The sequence below is a fragment of the Vipera berus genome, assembly GCF_964194415.1.
Source record: "Vipera berus genome assembly, chromosome: 3".
In the NCBI taxonomy this organism is placed as follows: Eukaryota; Metazoa; Chordata; class Lepidosauria; order Squamata; family Viperidae; genus Vipera; species Vipera berus.
In genome coordinates this window covers 55,433,253-55,446,320 of record NC_138204.1, presented here as the reverse complement: position 1 = coordinate 55,446,320, position 13,068 = coordinate 55,433,253, and the positions used below count along the sequence as shown (strand labels likewise).

General features: G+C 39.4%; 1 protein-coding gene across 4 annotated transcripts in view; it reads right to left on the bottom strand.

Moving 5' to 3' along the window:
* PTPRF (protein tyrosine phosphatase receptor type F) overlaps positions 1-4,176 on the bottom strand; it is a 528,476-nt gene extending 524,300 nt beyond the window's left edge. For 3 of the 4 annotated variants that reach the window (XM_081322271.1, XM_081322273.1, XM_081322270.1), the window contains exon 1: positions 3,873-4,175. The gene's annotated coding sequence lies outside the window, so the exon portion shown is untranslated. Of the gene's footprint in view, positions 1-3,872 lie in introns of all 4 variants that reach the window. The other variant, XM_081322272.1, reaches the window with a different exon arrangement.
* Between the last annotated feature and the right edge of the window lie 8,892 nt (positions 4,177-13,068).

Sequence of the window (13,068 nt, the reverse complement as noted above, 5' to 3'; positions counted from 1 at the left end):
TAACTTAGAATAGGTAGAAATAAATAGGCCTTTGCATCTCTAAGCAACAGGCAACTCACATCCAAGCCCACATGTCCAAAAGACAATCCTGAATGTGGCACATTATCAGGCCTGCATGACAAGCCCAAAACAGTTTTTATATTGGGTTACTGTGCATTACATCACATTACATTTTCTTCATTGTTATATCAAATTAGAGGTTATCTTGAAGGGCACAGTGTCCTGATTACAAAGATTTAGGATAAGTATTAGTTCTATAATTAATTTCAGACCCAATGTTATATATAAGGTTTATATTCATTTTACTGATTAAACTGTCTTGAATTTTCATGCAAATGTGGAACTGGAAATAAGTAACAAATCCTAGTCTCCTCAAAAATTATGGACTAAAAACAAACAAGAATTAATTTAAATGTACCTATACTATTTTACAACTTACTTTGAGCAAAAGGATGGCTGTAGTGATGGACACATTTATTTCTTAACGATGAGTTTGTTAATTGCACTTTTGAACATAAGAACTACGTATATGATGACAACTTGGCAAAGTAATAAACCAAAGATTAAAGTACACAGACAGCAAAATAAACCGGCCATTGTAATATAAGAATTGAGATAGTTATATGTAGATTTTCATATGATCTTTATAATAAAGTTACCACTCCAAGATTATAGTGGTAAGGAGAAGTATTCAACAATACTGGCAATCCAGTAAGCTGCTCATTTGTAGAGATGGCATATATATAGTGATATCAACATAACAAAAAGTTTATCAATCTCTGTAGAAACTCCACATAAAAAGTAACTTAAGCTATGTTCATAGTTTCTTAACCCTTTGCATATGACTTCAGTGGGAAACATTCCTGTTGAATAAGACATTGTTCATTTTTTTACCATGATGACTTTAACTCAGATATGTATTAGGCACTCATAATTTCACCTGAAATAAGCAAAAATTGCATCCAAGAATTCAGGCAACTTTTTTAATGTTATCGACACCCTTCTGGGCAAAGCCATTATTAATTTAGACAACTGAGGGCTATGTTGGAGAAGCAAAATCTTAATTTCTCTTCCAGATATAGGGAGGCAGACACAGCCCCACATATTGAAACTATAATATCATTTTCTTTTGTCTTCTGAAAGTCTGTCTGGTAAGAGGGCAGTGGCAAAATAGTAGAGCAATGGAAACAAAGAATAAGCATCGATTAACCACTTCTTCAACTTATTATCTATAAAAATGAGTTAGCCAAACAGTATTCAAAATCCTGCACATACTAAAGCAGCTAATTTCTCAACCCTAATCATTTCATATTCAACAAGTGCAAATTAGGAATAATTTCTGGTTATTAGCACGTACATCAAAAAAGGCCCATAATTTGAAACTAACAATAACAACACCGAGGGAAAGATGAGAACAGTAGTGAGAAGCCCTACAAATTTGGTTATGGTCACATAGTCCTAGACTGAATGTGAGCTTAGAGGCAACTATTCCTTAATTCTTCGTGTGCCCATCCATCTGATCGGATTTTGATTTAGCTATAGTAGTGGGTATCTGATTCAACTTACAAATGAGTAGTTTGATAAACAATAGACAAAAATAGGATGCACTGTCAATGTTTCAGTACACTAGTGGTTGATATAAACTACTGGAAATTGCAGTATTAAAATTGCATGCACAAATGCTTTAAGAGTTTAAAAATCAATATCCAGACTGTATTTTCAAGGTAATAAATTATTTTATGGAAATGGTAAAAAATAAGAATGCATCTCTGTGTTAAATAAATTCAAACAATATTATAGTTATACTGCCTTGCATAATAGTAAAGTAAAAATCATGACAGTGATTCTGTAATCCAGGTTTTATATACCTATCTAAATCCAGTATTGGATATTTTTTTTAAAATTAAACAATGGAAAACTGAAAATATTATTATAGTACATTCATTCCTGATATCCAGAAGTCATCTTGGGATTTCATACAATTTACTAGTCATTCTTCAGTTAAAAAGAAACCAACAAGTTGAGTGGGAGCTGGTTGACAAAGTGCCTACACCATTTGCATTTTAAAAGGGTTCTTTCCTTCTCGTCTAAAGTACTTCTGCCAGTCCAACAGGGGGCAAAAGTTTAAATCTTGCATGCAAACATAACCCTCTCCCAGGACAAATGACAAAATGGAATTTAAGGTAGCAGAATGCTCTATCACCTAATTCCAAGAAGAAACCTTCCACTGTTAAATTCTATATTAAAATTCCAAGAAATGCAAAAGCCATTTTGTCCACAATACCCTGGCATGTAGAGAAACTTCAGTTTGTATTTAACATTCACTACAAAAAGCTATTTAAATGCTGTTAAAATAACAGAAAACTATTTTTTGTCCAAAAAGGTATTTTAAGAAGCCAACATTCCATAAACAAAACATGCAATTGCTAAGAGCACTCAAAGCTCTCCATGATCTTTCTGCGCCAGGCTAACGGCTAAATGTCAGAACAGAAACAATTATGAGTTAGTTTGGTAATCACCCATTTTACTTAAAGCACAAAGTGCAAACTCCGAAGCAAGAAGGCACTACTCTAAAGCTGTCTGGAAGTGCAAAACCACAAATCTGTCTGCCGAAAACCCCCCAAAACTCATTGTTTCTCTCAATCCTTTCCAATGCGCATACACGCATAAATAAAGCATACATGCATAAATAAATATGTAAGTATTAAACTCAGCTCCTGGGTTGCGGATTGAAAAAAAAGCAGACATTGGGAAAGCATTTGGTTTGCGGGTTATTGTTGCAGTGGTATTACTATTTCTCTTTTCCAGACTGTATTCTAAACCTGGGAGAAATGCAAAGATTTTGTTTCTGAACGTTTGTCTCAGGGCGGAGAAGCAGGCAAGGCAGCATTCCTGGCCGTGAGAGTCTTAAGCACCGCAGGTGAAATCAGCAGATCTCTTCAAACCGCCATGGGGTGGGGGTGGGGGGAAATGGATATACACGGAGAATGATTTTCTTACATACTTCGTTGTCAATTCGTATGTTATGTCGTGTAGAGGGGAAAGATCCCTAGGCCATTTTCGTTAATAAGGAAACAGTATTTCCAGGCAACAAGAGCATTCGGACACTTGATGCATCGCCTTTGATTCCTTCAGGTTTCAGGGAAATCCTTCTTTATTTCAAACTCCGTGGACGCGCAATCGGGAAGAATTTCCTCGACCTTTGAGTTTTTAAGAAATATCCGCAGCCGTCAGGTTACAAAACCAGGAGCCGGCGGGTTTGTGCCTACCGTGTCATAAAACACACATCCCAAGTACAAATCACGGAAAAGAGAAAAGTGGAGAAAATGCAAATAGCCTCTCGTGCAACAGTTCCCAAATAGTCAAGCCAACACAATAGGGCGCAGCGCATAAAAAGCAGCCCAGAGGTGGTGCAGGTGGAAAGGAGGAGGAAGACGGGAAACGACCCAACAATTAGGATTCCGGAATAAAAAGAAAAGAATCGACCGGAATGCCGGCAGCAGGTGAGAGGAGGGCGGGTCGCGGAACATTCCACCCCCCCCACCCAGAACTCCACATTCCGCGAGTAATCAGATGCAAGAGACCCCCCCCCCCACACACACACACACACACACCCGAGCGAGGGCGAGTTCCCGCCGCTGAACCGCTGGTGAGATTCCCCCGGGGGGAGGGAGGGGGGAAGAGGCTGCATTCTGCGGAAAGCGGCGGAATGACCAGAATAACTCCAGTGGAAAAGCTCTACGACGAGATGGGACAAGTTGAACGTGGCAAGAGGGGCTTTTTTAAAGCCACGGGAGAAGCCAGCCTTTCCTACTATGCTCAACAGGCACCGAGCGAGCGAGCAAGCGGGAAGGAGGCGAGACGTTACTCACCACGCGCGCCCAGAGCGCCGCCACCCGCATGCTGCTTTGCTCCGACCCGCTTTAACGAGTCGCGGGCGTCGAGCTCCGCCACCGTCTCTCTCTCTCTCTCTCTCTCCCTCTCTCTCTCTGCACGTAGACACCGGCCGTCCGCGGAGCCCTCCGACCGGCTCGCACGCTCTACTCTTCTCTTCGTGCGCGCGCGGGGACACGCATCCCGCGCGCGACCGACCGCCCGGGGAGTTGCCAGCGCAGCTCAGCCGCCTCGACTAGGCCCGCGCTGCGCGCGCCCGACACCACCAACTAGCCCGCCTGCCCGCCGAGCTTTACCTTGCACCCGCCCATCAAACCCTCCTACTCTCGCGCGCCGCTCCTCCCGCTCCGCTTTGCTCTTCGCGCTCTCTTCCCCCCCCTCGGCGTCACATTCGGCGTGCCTCGCGCACCCCAGAAAGCCCTCTTCGTTCGTGCCACTCCTCCTCCCTCCCTCCCTCCCGTTCCGCATCCAGGCTTTCTCCGCTCCCGCTCCTGGCCGAGGAGTACTTGTGTGCCCGCGTGCGGCTCTTACCTGCCCCTCCCCCTCCCCGGCTCTGGAGCGAGACGATTCCCCCAGGTAGCCGCCGAGCGCTCACCTCTCGGGGACGGGCCCGAGGAAGTTCCCCTGGCGCCGCAGTGCTAAGCACGCGCTACTTGGGAGTCAGACCAGTTTAAATGAGTGGCAAAGATTTCCCAGTAAACCGACTTAAAAATACCATGGGGATCCGGGCGTCTGGGAATCGAACTGAGGCACAGACACCCCGGGACACACTTTTTTTTTTCTCTCCTGCTCCTCCCCGTTTCTCGGTTCCCTCCCTCAAAACCCTGCTTCACCCTTTCCCGATGTCTTTCATAGAATCGTCACCATTAAAATCCATATTCCTTCAGGTTCTGGGTGCCGCCGATTCTTTTTTTTTTTTCTCCCTCGTGTTTCCTAATCTCGGCAGCTTTCTGTTGCAAGCCCCGCAGTACTTCTTCCCCCCGCTTCAACCTTTCTGTTTTATTACCCGCGGCCTCTTGAAAACCCCCTCCCTGGTCCCTTCGTTCGTCCATGGCTGTTGCAGGGAGGATATTTACACGCCAGGGACAGCGCTCTCACAACAGCCGGATTGTTTGCAATGTGCGGACTTCGTTTCTTCACCCTCCCACCCTCGAAACGGTTCAATCCCTTTTCCATAGAAGCATGCCATTTTCGGCAACAGTAGGTGGGTGATAACTGCTTTGAGGCCCGAGGGCTAAAGGTTAGCGCCCAGCTACCTCCTGCAGGTTTTCTTTAGCTGGAGTTCATAGCTCCTCCTCTGCCTTCAAACGACAGATGGAGGTGGGGCTGTGTTTTAATTGGTGTCTGAACGCTCTGGCCCCCGCCTGCGGAATCTTTTCCAGCCCCACAGGTAACCAGGTAGATAAGGTAGGCATTCTTTGTTAAGGATCCTGAAGACGGAAGTTTCCCTCCAAACATTTGGTGGCTTTTGGTTAGCTTGCTCTTAGCACATCTTAACCTTGCCCAAGAATGTGGAGTTCTTACGCTAGGCAAATAAATACTTTTATCTTTCATTGTCTAAAATTGTGCATTTTAAACCAAGTCTTCACAATTCAAACTGCTTCTTTCCGATGGGTTATGCTTGTTGGAGCATGTCTAGCGTTGGGGCCAAAAGGTACTGCAGGCAATCACTTAGTTGCTACTTAACTATTTTGAAATGAAGAAACTAATGCAACAAGAAAAGAGAGATAGAAGCAAGGAGTAACAATCTCTAAATTAAGTGAAGCAGTTCTATTTCATTCCAATGTACTGGCCAGCCCTTCATTCATCCACATTGTCAAGATAACTGAGCTGGTCGTCTGTGTTTGTCCATTGCTGAAGTTAGGACAGCAGAATGCTTTTGAAATATCCACTCAGAACAAAGCAACAATGGCAACTATGTCTCAGCACCCAAAGCCACCTTACTAATTCACTACAGCTCATATTGGTCCTTGTCTATGGGGACATAGAAATGGTATAGGGTTTCCTGCCTGAGCAGGGGGTTGGACTAGATGACCTCCAAGGTCCCTTCCAACTACTACTACTACTACTACTACTAATTATTATTATTATTATTATTATTATTATTATTATTATTATTATTATTATTATTATTATTATTATCATTTGCTATTGTCATAGTGTGATTAGTATAGTGTTTGTACTGATTAAATCATGTTCTGTCACAGTATAGTAGGTAGAAAAAAATATGCAGTCTTGCAGTCCTGAGCTTGTTTTGGCTGGGTTGTTGAAAACATCAGTGTACTGTGGAATTGCTAAGAAAGAAGTTAAATTCGGCATTTTTTGCAAGAAAAAAAGCTGCCAATATATGCCAAACCTGTGTATTTATTTATTTAATTGAATCCCTGACCGACAGCACCCTGAGGAGGCCCTCTTTGTGGGAGCGCACAGTATGAAGGGAAGATGACGCAGGTGCTCCCATAAGTAATTCGGACCCATGCCATTTAGGGCTTTATAGGTAATCACCAGCACCTTGAATCTCACCCAGAGGGCAACTGGAAGCCAGTGCAACTCACGGAGAAGAGGTGATACATGGGAGTATCGGGAGACCCCCATCACAACTCGCGCGGTTGAAACTACAATATGATATTTAAAATACACTGTACAATTCTAATTATTAGATGTCAATGTCAACTCTGCAACGAACCTGGCTGAAGCCATCTTGCTCGTTTTCGGTTGCCACAGGATTGGGGGGAGGACTGGGGAGTTTTATGCTAGCCTAAACAATTCTCTGTCCCATGGGAACCAAGGTAATTTCTGTTCCTTAGGCTGGGGGTTGTGCTAAATGTTAGAAAGTGTGTCAAACTATTCTATTGGGAAACAGTTGATTGCATAGGTTATGGGGTGGGAAGTTTAACTTTGTAATACTGTTACTTTCTGGAGGGAACTTTAGTCTTGGTTTCACTTTTGACTGTGCTGATACTTTGTAACCAATAAACATGTTCTTAGAGGAAACCTCAAGCCTGGAGTTCTGCTTTAATTGGTCTTATCTATTGGAACCATGACATTAGGACTCCTGAATCTTTAATACTTGGTGTACTGAGTCCCAGTCGCCTACCTAACACCTGTAGGAGGAGGACGAATACTCAGGGAAGAATCTGAGATGGAGAGAGAGGAGTTCAATTTACAGCGAAGTTTTAAAGAGAATTTCTCAAGCTAATTGGATCCACTAAAGGACTTTCATCAGCTTTTCATCTAAGCACAACTGGATCAGCTGAACAAGCTAATGCAGGGGTCTTCAAACTTGGCCCTTTTATGACTTGTGGACTTCAACTCCCAGAATTCCTCAGCCAGGCATGCTGGCTGAGGAATTCTGGGAGTTGAAGTCCACAAGTCATAAAAGGGCCAAGTTTGAAGACCCCTGCACTAATGCAATGGTGTAACAGTACATCAGATGCTACATTGATTACCAACAGACTAACTGGGCTGACCTCCTACCTTTTGCTGAAGTAGCTTACAATAATACTGTGCACAGCAGTACTGGACTTACTCCATTTAAAATAGCCATAAGCTGAGAATTCGTTCCTATGCCTGAATACCCCTAAGAACCACCTGCCTCACAGATATTAGATCAGTGAGTAAGATCGTAGCAAACTGTTTGGATTACTGTAAAAAAAACTTTAACGCAAGACGCAAAAACCTACAAAGAACATGCTGATAAGAAGCGGTCCCCTCACAGACCGTTTTGGGGGGGGGAAGGTCTATTTTTCAACCAAATATTTAAGACTCAAATTAAGAATTGTAAATCCTGTGACTGTTGAGTTGAAACTTCCTTGCATTTTGGGAAAAATTCACCCTGTTTTCCATTGCAGTTTACTAAAACCTCTTAGAGAGTCATCATTGAGACCAATCCCTAAGAAAGCACCTAGTCCTCTTTTGGTTGAGGGGGAAACTCATTATGAAATTAAGCAAATCCTTGGCTCTAGGTTATACAAAGAGAAATTACAGTACCTAGTACAGTGGAAGGGATATCCTTTGTTAGAGGCCACAGACATCAAGGCAGACCGACTAATAAATTTTATGATAAACATCCTCAAAAACCCCAGGGAGATTCCTACTCTCACCTTTTGTTTTTCTACAGGATTTGTTTTCTGTTAACGGGTCTGTCAACTCTGCAACGAACCTGGCTGAAGCCCTCTTGCTGAGTTTTGATTGCCATAAGATTGGGGGGAGGACTGGGGAGTTTTATGCTAGCCTAAACAATTCTCTGTCCCATGGGAACCAAGGTCATTTCTGTTCCTTAGGCCAGTGCAACCCAAACCCCACTTATGTATCGTCGGGTGCCGGATGGACGTGGCCCATTGGGTGGGCGTGGCTGTGGTGGTAGTGGCAGACTGGGTGGGACTAAAAAGTTCAATTCCAACTTTATGAGATTTTTTTTCCCGTGAGAAGTTGAAATTGATTGATTGATTGATTGATTGAACCTTTTTTTTTTTGCACACAGCAGTGGAGGCCTAAAGTGAAAAGGTTTTATGAAACCCAGCTAAAGGCCTAGGACTGAGGCGACAGCACACGTGCCCACAGAGAGGGCTCTGTGTGCCACCTGTGGCATGTGTGCCATAGGTTCGCCACCACGGCCTTAGGCTAAATGTTAGAAAGCCCGCCAAACTATTCTATTGGGAGATGTAGTTGATTGCATATGTTATGGGGTGGGAAGTTTATCTTTGTAATACTGGTACTTTCTGGTGGGAACTTTAGTCTTTGTTTCACTTTTGACGTGCTAATACTTTGTAACCAATAAACATGTTCTTAGAAAACTCAAGCCTAGTTCTGCTTTAATTGGTCTCATCTATCGGAACCCTGACAGTCAAAGTCAATATTGTAGAGCTGGAGAAATTAAAGAAAATGGTCAAGCATAACTTGTTATGGGAGGAAATTATATTTATGGCTCTTTAACTTAGAAAAATGCATAAGAATGGAAGCTATATATGGTACAGAAAAAATGGTGGAGGAGAAACATTTATTTATTTAGAAAATTTATATTCTGCCTACTCACACATGGCGACTCAAGGCAGCTTACACAAATATAAAAACACCGTATAAAAACAAGAAAAAATAACAAGAAAAATAAATAAATAATAAAATAATAACTTCCCACCCTCTCTCTTATTTCCTCTCTTCCTCTCTCTTATTTCCTCCCTTATTTCTTCTCTCATACTAGAATTAGAGTGGTGCAAGATTTAGGATAGTCATAAAGAAGTAATTCTTGCACAGTATAGTGATAGTTGATAACTTGAATAGCTATAAAACAGAATTAGACAAATCAGTGGAAAATACTGCTAATGTCTGTCCAATATTAAAGGCAGTAAATGAATATAATTTGTTGGAAAACGAGCCAAAGGCAGCAAAGAAAAACCACTGCCCCTTGCATTTAGGGTGAGATCACTGTCCCCTCTTATTGACCAAAAGCTTTCATCTAAGATTAACTGTGTGTGTGTGTGTGTGTGTGTGTGTGTGTGTGTGTGTGTGTGTAAAATAAATCAAGCATCTGAACTATACTTTGAAGATCTGTAATGTGACCTATAATCTTGCTTCATGGATCTGATCATTGCATAAATGGAAAAGCTTATATACAAATATTGCTTTGAACTTCAAGATAGTAGAGGCATAACATATCAGAGTTGCTATTTATGTATGAAAGTAAATGTCATATTCAATTGTCTGGAATATTTGTATGGCACAAAGATGTGTGTATATATATGTCCATTTTATTTGCTATTTTTGACACTTTTATTCATTGTAACATGTTTTAAAACAACAAAATGCTGTTTTCTTCTAACATTTTCATGATTTTTGTCCAGTTTATTTATATGTATACCATTTATACTACTTTTTACTACATAAAGTAGTTAACAAAGTAGAATTAAAAAATAGAAAAATTTATCTTCATAGGTTTTTCTTCTGTGTAACTGATACTTGTAAATATGTGAATATTAACCCCAGATATTTATTGTTTATTTGCTTTATTAGGTAAGCTAAATAGCACAAAGTATTATAGTTTTGGTTAGAACTTGGTTACTATAGTGGAATTATGTAATGTTTTTATTAGCATCAATTGCAAAAAATATTAGAATTTGCTTTGTAGGATTTTTTTCTGCTTCTGCATTGGTTGTGGATAGAGGAAGCTGGGCATCATATGAGTGAAATTAACTTATTTATAAACAGGTCAAAGTTTTGCTTAGTGGATTGCAAAACACCAATTATTATATTAATTCACAAGGCCACTGTATCCATACAGTCTTTAAGCAATTAATGACAGTATACTTCTGTAAAACTGCTCGTGTTTGCCAGTCTCTGAAAATCTGGAAAAATAGTATATAACAATTACGTTCTTATCTCTAAGCTCACAAATAAGATTTCCAGTCTTTTTCCATACTGTTCTAATACTAGTATAACATCTTTCTGAGAAGATTGATTCTTCTGACAAAGCCAACTTAAATGTTTTAAAGACTTCAAATCAGCTGTGAATAGTATACCTTCTTGCATATTCTGCATCTAGTGGTCTAAAGTGGCCTTCATGAAGTTTTTTTAAAATTTTCTTATCACATCTTAGCTGGAAAAACAATGCTGTTAAATTTAGATAATTAGGTCTTGTGATGCTGTAGATCTTCCCCTCTCTGCAACTATTTTACTGAAGCAAATATTTGGAAATATTTTACCTCAGAAAGCCATTCTCTTGAAAACTTTTTCCATAATCAGTTTCAGTGTATTATCTGTTTACCATCGTTGTTTTATCTGTATGTTTTCATGAGCACATAACCTGTAAATTGTTTTAAACCTATGAAAATGCAGATTTTGTAAATTCTGAAGTCAGTCACAAAAATATTGTAAATTATGAGAGCAATTCAGAAATAAACCTCTGTTTGGTTATCAATGACAGACACTCACAGATACAGAACTTTTATTATACACATTAGAAAATTACAAGATTACATTACTTTTTGACATAATCACCATTCAAATTGAGGCACTTGTCATAATATCTTACAAGGTTTGAAATTCCTTAGTAGTCACTCAGTGCCAAATCTGGGCTATAGAGGAGGGTGATCAAAACATCCAAATGGAACTGCTTCAAAAGTTCTTGGTGCGTCTAGCAGTGTGTGGGCGGGCATTATTGTGAACCAACACCATACCGGAAGTCAGCATGCCCCAATTCTTGTTATGGATGGCTCGTCTGATTTTTCGTAACGTTTCACAGTAGACTTCTGAATTAATGGTCGAACCACGCTCCATGAGCTTCACTAGCAGTACTCCTTTGGCATCTTCACATTTGGTGGGATTTTCTATAGCACCACTTCCAGTGTGGTGTTGGTTCACGATAATGCGCAGACACTGCTAAACACAGCCAAGAACATTCGAAGCAGTTGCATTGGGATGTCTTTGATCACACACACCCAGCCTAGATTTGGCGCTGAGTGACTACTACTAAGGAATTTCAAATCTTGTAAGACGTTATGACAAGTGCCTCAATTTGAATGGCGATTATGTCAAAAAGTAATGTAATCTTGTAATTTTCTAATGTGTATAATAAAAGTTCTGTATCTGCGAGTATCATTGATAACCAAAGACAGGTTTGTTTCCAAATTGACCTCGTATATGTGGACTTCTTCCATACATGGAATTGTTAAAAATCAGGAAGTAGAGAAGAATAAATAATGGCTAGCTCTCAACTAGAAAACTAGGATGGATAAAAAGTAGTAACATTATGTATAGGCTGAAGAAACTAATTACAAATAGATTTTGAAATGCACAACACTACTTGTAAGTCATCATTTCCAAAAGCTTAATTGAGTTTGAATCAGAGAATTTTAGTGGATATGAAAACAAAGTATCTGCTTTTACAAGTGCTCTGTATTCATCATAAAGGTAATCATCATCAATTTATTATACTTATATGCTTCCTGACTCCTAACAACTCTGTGCAGCTCACAATAACAGAATTTATTACCTGGAGGACTTGGATGGATCATTAGTAACCAGTTTAAATCTTTGCAATTTATCAGGAGGATTGGGATGGAATTTATTTATCCATTATGCTTATATAGCCCCCCGTTTCCCAAACAGGACTCTGGGCAATATGCAATAAAAACAGACAATAAAAAACAAAAATATGCTATAATAAAAACTATTATAAAATAATAAAAACATTAATATTAATTATGAAGACTAGGAGGGAGCATCTTGATATCATGTACAGTTGTGTATCTCATCAGTTCTCCATTTCCCTGAGATCTCCAAGTCTACCACCTTTATTTATATTTTTATTTATTAAATTTTTTTATTAAAAAGTTTTACAATACATTTTATCTTTAACACACACAAAAAAACCCCTCCCAACCCCCTCCCCTCCCACCCTCTTCCCCCTCCCCAACCCTCCCCAACCCCTCCCTACCTTTCCCCTCCCCCCCCACTTCCCAGAGCTGAATACAGGGTATAAAAATACAAACAATCATAATCTAACTTACGCAAACAATCCTAAACTATTTAAACTATCGCACTTTAACTCATATAGATAAACTCCAAACATATATATATATCATATTAATAATTAGTCAAATACAAAATAATACTTTTTAATCTAATACCCAATAAAAACAATCACAGATAAAACAGTTTATATCAATTTTCTAAAACTATTCTTCTTTCCAACTAGGCTTTAAATTCATACTAAAACCAAGTTTATACAACCTTTCCTTCTCCTAATATATTATACAACTTAAAATACCATACCTTACTTTCCAAACTTAAAATTTTTTATATAATCACATCATTCTTATATTTTCTATTACCTGTTTCATTATTACCCATAAAAATATTACAAGTTAACTTCAATCACAGATAAAACAATTTATATCAATTTTTTTAAACTATTCTTCTTTCCAACTAGGCTTTAAATAAAACCAAGTTTATACAACCTTTCCTTCTCCTAATATATTATACTACTTAAAATACCATACATTACTTTCCAAACTTAAAATTTTTTATATAATCACATCATTCTTATATTTTCTATTACCTGTTCCATTATTACCCATAAAAATATTACAAGTTAACTTTCATCTATAATTTTTCCCAAAGTTGCACCAAAGCATATCACAAAGTATATACCAACCACACAATATCCACCTTCTTATC